The sequence below is a fragment of the Erpetoichthys calabaricus genome, chromosome 2 (genome assembly GCF_900747795.2).
Source record: "Erpetoichthys calabaricus chromosome 2, fErpCal1.3, whole genome shotgun sequence".
NCBI classification, from domain to species: domain Eukaryota; kingdom Metazoa; phylum Chordata; class Cladistia; order Polypteriformes; family Polypteridae; genus Erpetoichthys; species Erpetoichthys calabaricus.
Window position 1 is genome coordinate 87,863,124 of NC_041395.2, and position 14,423 is coordinate 87,877,546.

Genomic DNA, 14,423 nt, shown 5'->3' on the forward strand with positions numbered 1-14,423 from the left:
GTCAGGAAACGCCCAACGAATGCCCAGTTGCACTATATGGCTAAGATTAGGGTTGTGGGAGGGTTATCTGGCTCAGAGGGCGCTACGTGACCTACATCATAATCTATTGTGGGCTGCAGTTAGACCCATCTTGTACCACCTACACTCATCCTGTTACTTCTTTTAACTTTATTAACAAGTGTCAGATATTCTGCTAAGTACTAACACAAAACTAGGGCTGGTATTAGCTTGCAGAGTTCTGTGTCAGCTTCACAGGATTATAAACAAATATCTGGATATATTACAGTATAACCTTTATCATTCTTTTTTTCTCTTCACCCTGTACACCTCAGATTATAAATATACTGTAACACCAGGTCATGTGTTGGTGAAGAAAGATTCCCTGATCTTGACTTTGCAGACAATGCTATGATTTTTGCAGAGTCAATGGAGGCTCTGATCAGGGCTCTTGAGAGACTGAGCTAGGAGTCTTGAGTGCCTGGGCTTGCAAGTGTCCTGGATAAAAACCAAGATCAAGGCCTTTAATGACCTCTTGGGCACAGCCATCAGCAGTGTTCTATCTGAGGAAAGAGAGTGTTGACCTTGTCGAGAGGTTTACTTACCTCAGCAGTGTCTCTGGTGACTCTTCCTATGAAGTCAGTAGACAGATTGGGAAAGGATGGGGGGTCGCTGGAAAGGGGTGTGTGGTGCTCCCGATATCAATGCAAAAGGATGAAGGTCCAAGCGTTTAGAGTCCTGGTGCTTCCTGTCTTGCTATATTGTTGCGAGAAATGGATGCTGTCCAGCCACCTGTGACGAAGACTGGACTCCTTCAATACTGCCTCTCTTCAGAGAATCCTTGGTTACCACTGGTTTGACTTTGTGTCAAATGAGCAGTTGCTCATGGAATCCCAAATGAGGCACATTACCTGAAATGTGAATGGATGATATTTATGGCAATATGGCTATGTGGCCCAATTCCCCACTCGCCTTTCATTGTTGAGGACCTGACTGGCTGGACCAGGCCAAGGGGACACCCATGTAACACCTGGCTGTGGCAGATAGATGGTCATTTCCAGAGGGTGGGACTGGACCGTGTGTCTGCCTGGGGCGGCTGCCAGCCAGGATCCCGAGCTGTTTTGTCATATGTTGGGAGCAGCAACACACTGTACCAGTACATGCTCCGCCACCTGACCTGACCTGACATTGTTTTGGAGTCGTCTAATTTTAATTATTTACATAAGCAACACGTGAATTTATTATTTTTAAGCAAATTATATAAGTATGTCATTTGCATGGAATTTGATGTGGTGGTGCTAATACAAATACAATGTAAATATAAACAACATAATGTCAACAGAAATCATTATTTCATAACATCCCAGAACCAATTAATAACAGTAACAAATAATACTTAGATATATCTATTAAAATTTGTGTCAATTGATTTATTTCTTAATGCACTTTGGCAGTTCAGGCTCACAGAGAAATGGTTGGATGCCAGGTGGCAATCAATCCTGAAAGGGGTGTCAGTCAATCATGGGATGCACTCACTCGGGCAGCAAGTGGAAAAGTGGAGTTTCCAGATAAACTAACCTCCACATGTTTGGTAAGGGAGAGAACAACATGAATACATGAAGAGAAACTCACACAGACACATGCAAACATCTTAATTACAATATAATATTCTTAAACCTGCATAATCCAATCCATAATATGCACAAGGCAGGAATACCCCAAATACAGTATGTGTCACATACAGACTGGGCAATCGGAAACTGCCAACCATCATAAAAATTATGCACAACTTTAGGATATAGCAGGAATACCGGAGTGGCCAAAGAAAAACCTGCATAGACAAACAATAAGATAATATAAACCTCATGACAAGGTTGAACCCCGTCCACTGGATTTGTGGGGCAGCATGGCTGATCCATTGCACCACAATGCATTATGATTACAATGTTAAATCTGCATTATGTAGTTGCTTCTTTTGCAACAATACATTGAAACAGAGCATCACATTGAGCACATTGCAGTTAAAATTAGGCTATTTCACAAAATGTTCTTGTATTTATTTAGCCTTCACTTGCATCAAATGTGCCTTAGAAATAAAAATAACAAACAATCCATCCATCCATCCATTATCCAACCCACTATATCCAAGGCCTAAATCATAGGTGATGAGTTATTGCATGCATTAATTAAACAATTGAATAAAAACAAAACTGCTACTCAGATATTCATTACTAAAGAGAAAGAAAACCACGTGAGCACATGAACATGACAGTTGGTAAAGTAAAGGAACAGCAAGGAAAGCTGTTAAGCTGATGGAGAGTCTTTTGGTGCAATGCAAACAATAAATGAGAATTACAAACAGGCCAAAAGTGTGGCAGCTGTAGCAGTGATCAAAGTGAAGGTGTATGTGCAAGTGAACTGAAGCAATAGAAAAAGACTTTAAAGCAGCTTCAAGGAGCATGTACCAGATCAGTTGACGAAGCAGCAAGGATAGCTAAGATGATGTCTAGACTATTTTCAGCAAAGATAGTGAAATATTGGCCTCAACTGTCAACATTGTTGAGAGATGGAAAGAATACTTTGGGGAACTTTTAAAACTATCAGATACACCCTCCTAGGAGGAGACAGTGATGAAAACTTCAGATCCAATTAACCAATTCTGTATACATGTGCTTTGTGGACTTGCAAAAAGCTTATCTTTGTGTACCCTGTGGCATCTAGTGCACAGTGCTATAAGAGAATGGGATTCTGCAGCTGTTTCTGTTTGTCATTCAGTCATGTACTTAAAGAGCAAGAGTTGTGTTTGCATACTTAGTATTGAGTCAAAACCACTAAATGTGCATGATGACATTTGTAAAGGTTTCATCTTGTCTCCTGTCCTGGTCAGGATTTTAATGGACAAGGCATATTTCAGCTAAGGGTTGTGATGTATGTGTTTTGAGAACCATATGTTTTCATCTTCCTGCTGGCAAATCATTTTGCCCTTCTTGCCTCATAAGAATGTTCTTGTGCACACTGGAAAAGGTTGTATTATAAAGTAACTGGGATAAGAATTTGCACTTCCAAGTCATACGTCATGATTTTCTCCCAGTTAAGAGTTAGATGTTTCCAGCAGGTAAAGAATGAACAGGTATTCCAAGTTGAGAAGTCCGGGTACCTCAGGCCCTTGTTCACAAGTGAGTGCAGAGGTGAGATTGATCAATGAATCAGTGTAATGACTGCAGTTGTATGTATATTGTACCAGACTGCAGCTAAGAATAGGGAAGAAACTGTCAAATGAAACTGCAAGTACAAGAAGCCAAAATGAGGTTCTTGTGAAGGGTTGTCAGGCTTGCTTTTGGCAGTACTAAATGACCATATAGTAGCTCCACTGCTACTCTTAGATCAACAAAAGGCTGCTGAAATGGTACATGTACTGTATCTAGTTAAGATATCCCCTGGGTGCCCTCCATGCGAGGTGTACAAATCACAGCCTGTCTAGGAGAAGACTTTGGGGCACACCCAGGAAATGTTGAAGAGATGTGTGAAGAAATTAGGCCTAAAGAAAGTTCCTGACGATAGAAAATCCTGGTCAGTCCAGTACAACGACACTCACCAGTAAATTTGAACATATAATAATAGTGATGATAGATGAATGGATGGATGGATGGAGGGAGGGAAGGACAGACAGATGAATGGATATTATCAATGGTGTTTTTATAAAATGTAATCATGTGTATCTAATTTTTTCCTTATAGATATAAATCTATTGTAAGGAGTTATACAGTTTCAATTGTGATCAGTATGTCAAGAAATCTAAAACATTTTTTGTAAAAATGTATAAAATACGGATTGTGACATTCCAGGTCAGCTCCATGCCTCCTTGTCACTGCCGGGAGCCTCTTCAACCCAGATCCGTTGATAGTCATGAACCAAGTTGAGCTGGGCAAATGAGGACACACACATTCAACATGTGGTTGGTCCATAAGTGCCAAGTACTTTTTATTTAAATTACAACAGGAACAACACAGTGTTCAAAAAGTAAAAATAAATAATCCAATAAAATTGTAAATATTGTGGAGGTTAACAAAAGTCCAATACATATTCCAAATTAAAAATGAGGTTAAAATCCAGAGAGAGTTCTTTAAAAATGAGCCCCAGTGCTTCCTTCTAAAACCATGCTTCTCTCCCACTTATCCTATCTGGACTTCACAGTAAGAGGAGACGCCTGCCAGCAGGTGCAGTCAACCCTAAATACCTGGCTCAAATCTCCATTGCCAGGTCTTCAGCATCCATGGGGAGATGCGCAGAGCTGCACATACATCTTTAGCAGCAAATCCTTTCGCATTTATGGGAGACACTCCTACTCCCCAGCATCACTCAATAGGAGTGCCCCTTCTTCAAACCCAGGCTCCTCTCCCTGAGGCTCACTCCCGACCACCTATCTTCATTCTTCCTTAGCATGGACTCTCCCAATTCTGTCTCTTGCCTTCTCTTTCTTTCTTTCACTTTAACCTCAGATCTTCTCCTTTTTGTCCCTTCTATGTTCTTCCTGCTCCTTGACTCTTTCTCTTCTTGTTTCTTTCCCCTCTTCTGGCCTGATCGGGTGCAGATGTGACCGCCCAATCCAAGGTGTGACCTGCATTTGCACGTGAGTGTGCGATCGGCCGAGCACTCCAGTCAACCCTAGAGCAACACTGTCATTTGCACATCTGCAGCCCTTCTGAGCCTGCACACTCTCAGGATTATTTATTCAAAAACCTGCATAGTGCCACAGACCACTCATCACATGGACTAACTACAGTCTAATTTTGTCTTGTAGTAATTTTAATATTTATCATTATGTTTGTTAACCTTTGCTCTCTAGAGCCTGTCTTTTCTGACTCTGTTTGAATGACAAAGTTGCTTCAACAGATTTAGCAGTCCCAGATGAGCACCCCTATTGGAATAGGAACCCTTACTGCTAAAAAAGCACAGACAAAAACTCATAAAAAGTCATCACAGATGTCTTCTTCGTCCTCTTTACTATACATTACCAAATAATTGTTATAAACCAACCTTGACTCTCTCTAAATTCCTTTCTTCTCATAAAGTATATACATTTTTCCTTGGAGAAATCTGATTCATTTGCTAAGATAAGATTCCTATGTGGGGCTTTATTCACTTCGGCTTTTTTAAAAAGGGAAGTTTACCCATTTTATAAACAGGGGCTCTTACCAAGGATTTTTTGGTGTTTTTTTGTTTTGCACCCTCATCCACTACAGCTATTTTCTATGGGGGAGGAGCGAAAGCATTAGATTAATCAAAAATTTCAATCTCCGGTTTTTGACGGTTCTTGATGTTTTAGGGTCCCCTGCTACTGAAAACATCAAAATCTTGATGATGGGTGTGTGTCTGTCTATGTTTGTGTGTGTTTTTCTGTGTGTCTCAGTTTCTTGAGGATGGTCATTTTTTATTGACTTGTTTTTTAAGATTTGTTCCACTGAATTTCTTCATTGTTCCCCTGAATTGCTTAATTTCTTTCCTTAAATGGCACCCAAACAGTAATGAAATGTGAAGTGAGTGAGTCAACCGAAGACCAACTAAGTCAGAGCCTCAAACTCCAAACAGTTACTTAATTAGGCTCTGCTTCTTAGTGTTAATTAAACTCATTCTTTAATTCCATGGCTTGTTGCTGGTCTCATTGTGCAATAGCATACATTTCCAAAATTGTTGATTATCTCGAGCATTGTTAAAATGTTTTGGGGACCTGAACAGATCAGCATTCCTGAGACCTTCACCTTTCTTTATTTTCAAATATTGTATGATTGACACAGTTTGTTGGTCATGTTTTGGTTCATATTATATATTATTATTGTTTGGCTCCTAATTAAGGAAAAATAAACAATTAAGGGGTCTGAGTCTTCAAGAGCAAGTCAAATAAAATTAATTCAAAATAAGTTAATTGCAGCAAAAACAGGTCACTAATTAAGAGAAGGGTTAGAATGAAAATCTGTAGCCACTGGTGCCCTCTTGGACCGGAGTTAGGGACCCCTGGTCTACAGCTAAAATGGCTGGACTTGAAAAATACCAAACTTGAAACTAAAGTCTGTTGATGATGTGACAATTAGTTTTTGAGTCAAAATGTGCAAGAGAAAGAGGCACTCTAGAGGAACCCTCAAATACTGTAATTCTGCAATTAATTATGAATTCTTCTCATCAAAAGGCTGTTGTAATAACCCATTTTATGATCAGAAAGATCAGCATCAGAGCAGTAAATAATTACAGTACTGAAATATTTTAGAATAGTTTGGGTAACTTGGTTCCTAGGGCACAAAGCATACTGACACTCATGTCCGAATTTCTTTTGTCAGACTTTCTTTGTTTTTCAGGAAGCTTAAAATGCACTACAAATGTCATTAAATTATCATACCATTAAATATGTCTTTTAAAATTTTGTTAATATTAAAAATGTTCTATTCTGTGCCAATTCAAAATGTAAATGTTAGAAAATACAATAGAATTTTGAAATTCTAAGGGAAAAAAGTGAAGTCCGTTGATTAAATAAAATGAGTCTTGATGTTGAAGGTCTGAGGATTGTAGAGGCAGCAGAAAATATTAATTGATGCCTTATAAAGACTAAGAACATCATTAAAGATTGTGGCCAACCTGCACATTCACTTTTCTCAACCTGCTCTTCTGGCAAACAGGAATGTTTCTATTTAAATGTTATATATATAATTACATTCTAAATTTTGTAATTGTCATCGTTCTGGAGAGACTTGAAATGTTGATGTGATGATTTTCTTTTGGGAGGAAGATAGTGTTATTGGAAACCTAAGGTTTCGTTTCTTGTTCAAGTATATTTTCCTGTTATTTAATCTTTCATTGCCTTCTGAATATTATTTTGTAAATTGTTATTCACTTTTTTGTTTTTTTTTTATATATTCTTTGTGAATAATCTTGTATTAATTATATATTGTTATATGTTGATTATCTGTATCTGTTCCTTGTTATGTGCATTGTACACTTCAAGTTGTGGCTACCATTTCCCTCCCAGAATTACAGTATATAAGGCTAAGCTAGACTCAATGCTAACCCTTTTTCTTGTGTTACTTTTTATCCAGTTTTGTATTCTTTGGCGCTGTGGTTCAGGTTTGTTCTGGGATTATAGATTTAGTTTTGTTTGCTTAAGGTTTGCCTTTTGTTAAACTCTTTTTGATTACTGCAGGTTCTGTTTAATTCTTGTTTTTATTTTTTTGTTAATAAACTCTTTAATTTTAAAGTGGTATTGTTTTTGATATTTGGGGTTTTATTGTTCCTTTTTTCCCCTCTATTTTAAGACCTGTGTAGGCTCTGAAGCCTGCTTTTTGAATTAGGGATCAGCTCATTTGAATTGATGGGGCCTACCCAAAATTAGGAGTTTACACCAAGTTCTGATTTGAGGCCCAGCACATTTTTGAATTTCGTGAGCCATACAAATCCTAACAGATATCTTATATGTACTAAATCATTATGTGCAAGCAGCACACAGAAATTTGGCATATGCAGGCAACTTTCTCCCTTCCTTGATATCACTTGTTGGCAGCACAAGCTCACTCCATGTTACAAATATATACGTAGCAGAGCTAGCAGTGTTCAATTGACAAAGTTAAACATGTTGTAAATGTGTGTAAAATTCAGAGGAAGTTAGATCTTTTGAATGAAGATCAGAAAGACAGAATGTAGGGCACACTCTTTGCGCAAAGGTTTTTGGAATCTGAAACACTTGAGCCATTAAGTTAAAGCTGAAACCTTAATAAACTTTTTACAATGTACTGGAAAGAGATATTTGGTCACCTAAGCGTAATGTACTAAATGGGTTCGTTTGTAAGTGGATATGTTAGGTCTTCTAAATTTTCATTTTAATGATATCTTCTAATCAAGAATGGTTAATATTTTAAAATGTTTAAAAGTAATAACTGTGCATATTTTTACTGCTAACCACTTTTAATTGAAATATTGTAACAGAGGTTAAGGTGTTTCTCCTCCGAAAAACATAAAATAAAAACAGACCACACGCATAACTATACAGATGGATGGACATACAGCATGCACTTCAAATAATAAATTCACATTCAGAAATGCCTTAAACATGCTAATTCATCAGAAACTTGAAGTTAAAAATTTTGACACCATTCTTCTTCTTCTTCTTTCGGCTGCTCCCATTACCTCAATTCCAAGATAGTAGGGACAGTATGTAAAATACTAACTAAAAACAGAAAGCAATGTTTTTTAAATCCACTGTGACCTGCATTAAAAAAAATTTAAAACATTACAATGACAAACACACACTGTTTTTTTTCCCACATAGCAACTTGATTATTCTTTGTACAGCCCCAACTCAGAAAAAGTTGTGAAAGTATGGAAAATGCAAAGAACAACAGAAAGCAATCATTATAAATTATCTTTCACCTGAAAATAGTATTTACAGACAGCACATTATTTGATGTTAAAACTAATGGTTTTTTAAAAAAATATAAACCCTTATTTTGATTTTGATACTTGCAACATATTCAATAAAGGTTTGGACAGTAAAGAATTTACCATATTGTGTCTTTGCCTTTCCTTCTCATAATAATAAATAAACGTTTAGTCACTGAAAACATCAATTTATTGAGTGTTTCAGGGGTAATTTTGTCTCACTGGTCTTACAAACAAGTCTTAAGCTGTGCAATAGTATGGGGTCGTTAATGTCAATTTTTTCATTTCAAAATGTGCCACACATTCTATTGGGGATAAGTCAGGAGTGTGGGCAGGCCATTTGAGCACCTGTCCCCTCTTTTTATGCAGCCATGCCTTTGTAATGCACGCAGAATGTGTTTTTGTGTTGTCCTGCTGAAATATGCATGGGAGTCCATGGAAGAGATGTAATCTTGAAGGTAGCACATGTTGCTCCAAAATCTGTATTTACTTTTCAGCATTGTTGGTGCCTTTGAAGAAGTGCAAGTTATCCTTGCCCAGGGCACGGACACGACCCTATATAATCAGAGATGATGACTTCTGGACTTGTGACTGGTAACAGTCTGGATGATCCTTTCCTTCTTATTTCTTGTTAAAAAAGAACTGAAATATTGATTTGTCTGACCACAATACATTTTTCCAGTTTGTGATGGTCCACCCCAGATGCTTGTGAACTTAGATAAGTCAGTGGCACTTCTGGACACTGTTAATAAATGGCGTCCTTTTGCATAGTACAGTACAGTTCTAACCAGCATTTGTAGATGTAACTATGCATTGTATTACTTGATAAAGGTTTGCCAAAGTATTCCTGCGCTCATGTGGTTGTATCACTTATTGATGAATAACGATCTTTGATGCAGTACCATCTGGGGGATAGGAGATCATTATTTTCATTCTGAAATCACTGCTTTCTGTTTTTATTTGCATTTTCAATACCACACCAACTTTTTCCGAGTTGGGGTTGTAAATGCAAGCTCAATCCGAATTTGGTGTTTCACAATTTGGAACAAGGGTAATATAAGACTACACACATTGTGAAGTTTCGAGAGACACACCCATAAGAAGTAACACTATCATGCTTAGGTATAAAAGCAGCATGTACAGTATGAAAGCCACAGATGTTAACAATCCAGGGTCCAGGGTCACCACCTTATGAAATACTGTCTGATCATATAATCCAACAGTTAGGGAAACAATATTTCTCATTGCACTCAGTATCAAGGTCAAGCCATTTCAATGCACAAGAGTGAAAGCCGTTAAATAGTTATAATCAAAGGATGCAGCAATAGAGACACGTAAACATAATATTCTTAAATTATACCAAGAAACATTTTCATTGATATATTCTATGCTTAATGGTTTATTTATATTGCCTGATGAAAACCACCTGCACAGTGCACTTCACATATTTCAGATAAATGCCTTGTGAGTTTCTAAGTAGTAAAATTTCTAATTGAGTCACTGTACTCTTTGAATACTCCACACCAAAAAACGCTGGCTTCTTGTTGAAGAATGAGTTAATGGTCAATCATTGCTGTTATATCATTGCTGTTATATCATTGCTGTAATCTGGCCTAAAGCTCCTCTGTCTCTTTAAGCAAAGTTAGCAACACCTGTAATCACGCAGGGATCTTCAATTGGGCAGCTTCTGTCTCAGCGATCATATGTCACAAGTGTTGAGGGTGCAATAAAAGTGTAACTTATCAGAATATTACTTAAAAAGCCAGAGCTAGACCCTCGTACACTTATACTTATAATACTTACACTTATATACAAATATACTTACCCTTATAATACTTATAGACCCATTTCAATTTTACTTTTTTCTCTAAAGCACTTGAAAAGTAGTTGCTACTCAGCTTCATTCTCACGTTAAATTTCACAGTTTATTAGTCTCACCTTAAATTTCACAGTTTATTAGCATCTTAGTCATAGTACAGAAACAACACTAACCTGTATTGTAAACAACATTCTGACATTCTCTGATGGAGGGAATTCCACCGTAGTTATGTTGTTAGGTTTGGTTGCAGTGTCTGATACCATTGCCCATTCAATTTTATTAGATAGACTGAAAAATTTCATTGTTGTTGCCTGTTTCAGTTTGTATTTATCAAATCAACTAAAGTATGATGTGCTGACAGTACTCCATCATTATAGTCAGAAGGTAAACATGGTGTCCTTCAGGCTTCAGAGCTCAGTGTTGGGACATTTACTGTTTACTCTTTAAATGTTTCCATTTGGAAGTATCATTAGAAAGCATAACATTAGATTCCCTGCAGATGACACCCAATCATATACCTTTCTTTTTGATCAAATGATGTTTCTCAAATGCTGCCCTTAATTAGTTGTGTCTTTGATTTAAAGGAGAGGATGTATGAGTGCTATTTGTATCTAGATGCAGAATAAAACAGAAATGTTATTTATTGGGGGTTTAATGATGACCAAACAGCCTTCTGTAAATTTTTAACTCAATTGAAATCACCATTACTTATACTGAATCAGCATGCAATTTAGGCATTATTGACCTTAAGTCAACCAGTGCAATTTGTACATTTAACCAGTGCAATTTGTATATATAACAGGTGCAGTTTGTATATTATGTAAAGTACTTTTATTACTATTCGGTTTGTTATTATTTTCTCTCCTCTTGTCTTTTTAACTCTTATGCCTCACACTGAGTTGACTGCACCATCAATTTCATTGTTCCTATCTATTTAGATTTACTACTTTAGTCTAGCATAACCTGACTAGAGCTGCTGATTAGCTGTTTGTTTGTAATATGTCTTCAAAAATATAAGTCTCTCTATTATATAAAAAAATCCTGGGACGAGACGAGACTTTTTAGCCTGGGACAAGACAACACTTTTTCAGAGAGATAATTTCATGTCCCATGAGACAAGACTTTGTGCCAAGAGGTTTAACCACGCCTGAGGCCGGAAATAAAAGACAAAGAGTAGATGACAAAGTAGAACATCATAAAGAGGTTCAAAAACATTGGCGCGATACACATGCAGAGCAGGTTAGACATAATGAAAGTACCAAAATTCGAAAGTCTTAAAAAATGATAGTAAAGATCGCATTAGCACAAAAAAATGGAAATTATTACTCGGTGAAATAATGGAACAGCGAAAAGAGATTGAATATATGGACTTAGGTGATATGACAGAAGTATGTATGTTGCCATCAGGGAAAAGTAGTGTTTCTTCCCAATGAAGAGGCGTATCCGCAAGAATTAAAAGATTTGTTGTTTGGTGAAAGTGAAATCCACATACGTGAGCAGCAGAGACGCGAAGTGGCAGGTGCGTAGCGCAGGCTGGGGGGCTGGCGAATTAAGTGAGCAAGGGGCGAAACCACCTAGTAATGCAATATTTATAAACAGTTACTAACCCTCTATTCTGTTTTTCTTCTCTGTATCTCGATGTGGCACTTGGTGCAACGGCTCTACTGTCACGCTGCTTTATTGCATATGAAAAAATCATCTCAAATAAAGTAGCTTTGGAATCAACAGATGGAAAGATTTTCTCATCAGACTGGATGGCCAGTAGACACCACATTAGAATACACAGAAGGGTCCAGTTGTCCAAGGTCTCCAGGACTGTAACTGTGTCTGACTTTGCCTTTCTCTTTCACAATTTTAATCTTCTCTGTTGTTAACTTGCCATAGTTCATCATTTCATGTATGGACAGATTGTGTTTGTCTCCATTTATGTTAAACAGTTTATACTTTGTCTTCTGCGTGTTTTAACAAATTTGTATCTTTATATGTACTAATTCTATATTTAGTAATTAGTATAATCTATCCTTGTATTTTATCTGAGAATTTGTTCACAACACTCTGTGCCTGCACTCAATAAAGAATGCTATGCAAAAAATAAGTTGCATTATATTGTATTGCTGGTTGCATGCCAGACTCACTCTTACCTTGTCAAACTTCTTTGTCAAGACTCAGTTGTTACCCCAGAGCTTCATCTTCACTTTATGCACAAGTATTCAATGCATTTGATCAGATTATTGTTAAAGTTTTACAATTCTGCTCCATGACAAGACATCTCAACACTGGGTACATTATTTTGGTTATCAAAAATGTTGAACCTAACAATTCACAACAAAAGTAGACAAATCTCCTACCAAGTTGTTATACAGAAAGAGAAAATGAAAGGTAGTCTTCACTAGACAAGGTTGTGCATACTAAGAAGAAGTGGGTGATTCAAATCAGGTGCTTCCCCTAAGACGTTCTCTCACAGATGTCTACTCATTATCCTCATAACAATGAATGCTTACTACTTGCTCCAGCAAGCTCATTAAAATTTTTCCAGGAAGTGTGATTCACCTTTACCCAGAATTCCCTGAAACGTTATTTAAATAATTGTGGTGGAAGATCCAGCTGCCTGGATTATTAGGTACTATGTAAATAAATAGAGTATGGGGAGTGTTTTGCAGGTTTTGTCAAAATGAGAAACACTTGGGGGAGGATGAAGGTACAACACCATTGCTAATATATGTTTTGTTTCTGTTCTAAGAGTGGAGGAAGAGTCCCCAAATGAGCTGTGACGTCACTTCTGTCACAATGACTCAAGCCACATCCCTTTCAGTTCCACCGCTATTTATTAGACATCCACTCTTTAACTAACTTTTGAATAGCAAAGAGCTCCATCACTGTGAGGCTTTTTTCACTTAGCTGATGGGGTCATTTTTTTACTCTTACATATTTTCTGGCTTTTCTTTTGACCGTTGGACTCCATCATTAAACAGGTCATCCTCTGGGTCCCCAAGCCTCTTTATAAACCTATGTTATCATTTACGACAGATAGATAGATAGATAGATAGATAGATAGATAGATAGATAGATAGATAGATAGATAGATAGATAGATAGATAGATAGATAGATAGATAGAAACTGGACAAATAATCGAATTAAAATATTGGTCCATCTTACCCTCAGATTAATGTGATACCCTGTGACATTGTCATTATCTGTGAAATACAACAATATACAGTACAATACATTTAAATGTTAGGTAAACTAATACCTTGAAACCTGCTACTAGGAATATGTATCAGTTATGACCTGTCTATAATGAAAAAGCAACACCGCAGGTTTAGAAAATAGCCTTAATGTGAAAAAGAACAGGACACAATAACATGGAAAGAACATGTAGACTACACACACTGCACCAGCTTAACACAAGACTCTAGGGCTGTCTAGTAGCAGTGCTATTGTGTTTGATAGCCAACAAGAGGCCAGAAAAAATTGAAAAAATGATTTTCTAAATGCCTGTTATTTCTGCACCACAAATGTAAAATCCACTATGCAACTAGTTTCCTTTCCATTAAGTGAAAGGAGCATATGTAAGATTTTCTAGTAGCTTTTTCAAATTTAAGGCTGACAGGTGGTCCTCTTTAGTGGTGGGTGAAGATCAAGGTACCATTCTGCTCCATTCTGATCAGCATAAAGTCTAGTGTTCGATGCATTCCTCATATTCGTCTGCTTTCTTGTTTCTTTTTTTTTAAGTACTGTGGCCACTTTCAGCAGGGAACAGGCTGAACAGATGATTACGTCATCCATGTAGGTGGCCCTATAGGTTCTATGGGGTTGTAGCAATCTATGCACCAGACATAGGGAGGCTGCCAGCATTTTGTTCCTTGTTGGATTCCATTAAGGGGATTTGCTGATAACTCTTTTTGTCATATCAAGGGTAGTTAAATACTGATCTTTTCCGAGTCTAACAAGGAGGCACAGATTAAGAGTCAAAACTGGAGACCTAGATGAAGGAAATCATTGCAAAACTGCCTACTACAATTGCTTTTTGGCATGAGTAAAATCAGATTAGAAAGGGGTTGAAGCTTTCCTCAGTCACCCCTTGTTCTAGTATTGTTTTTATTTCCAGCTTCACCTCTCCCGAGTTTGCCTTCGATTCCCAAATCATGACTCCCAGATCAATCACAATGTTGTTCAAAGTGAGAG

At 37.3% G+C, this 14,423-nt stretch overlaps 1 protein-coding gene across 1 annotated transcript in view; it reads right to left on the minus strand.

The window, feature by feature from the left end:
• The window catches only part of pygo2 (pygopus homolog 2 (Drosophila)), a 168,001-nt gene that overhangs the window by 99,851 nt on the left and 53,727 nt on the right, over positions 1 to 14,423 (minus strand). The gene's annotated exons all lie outside the window — the stretch shown is intronic.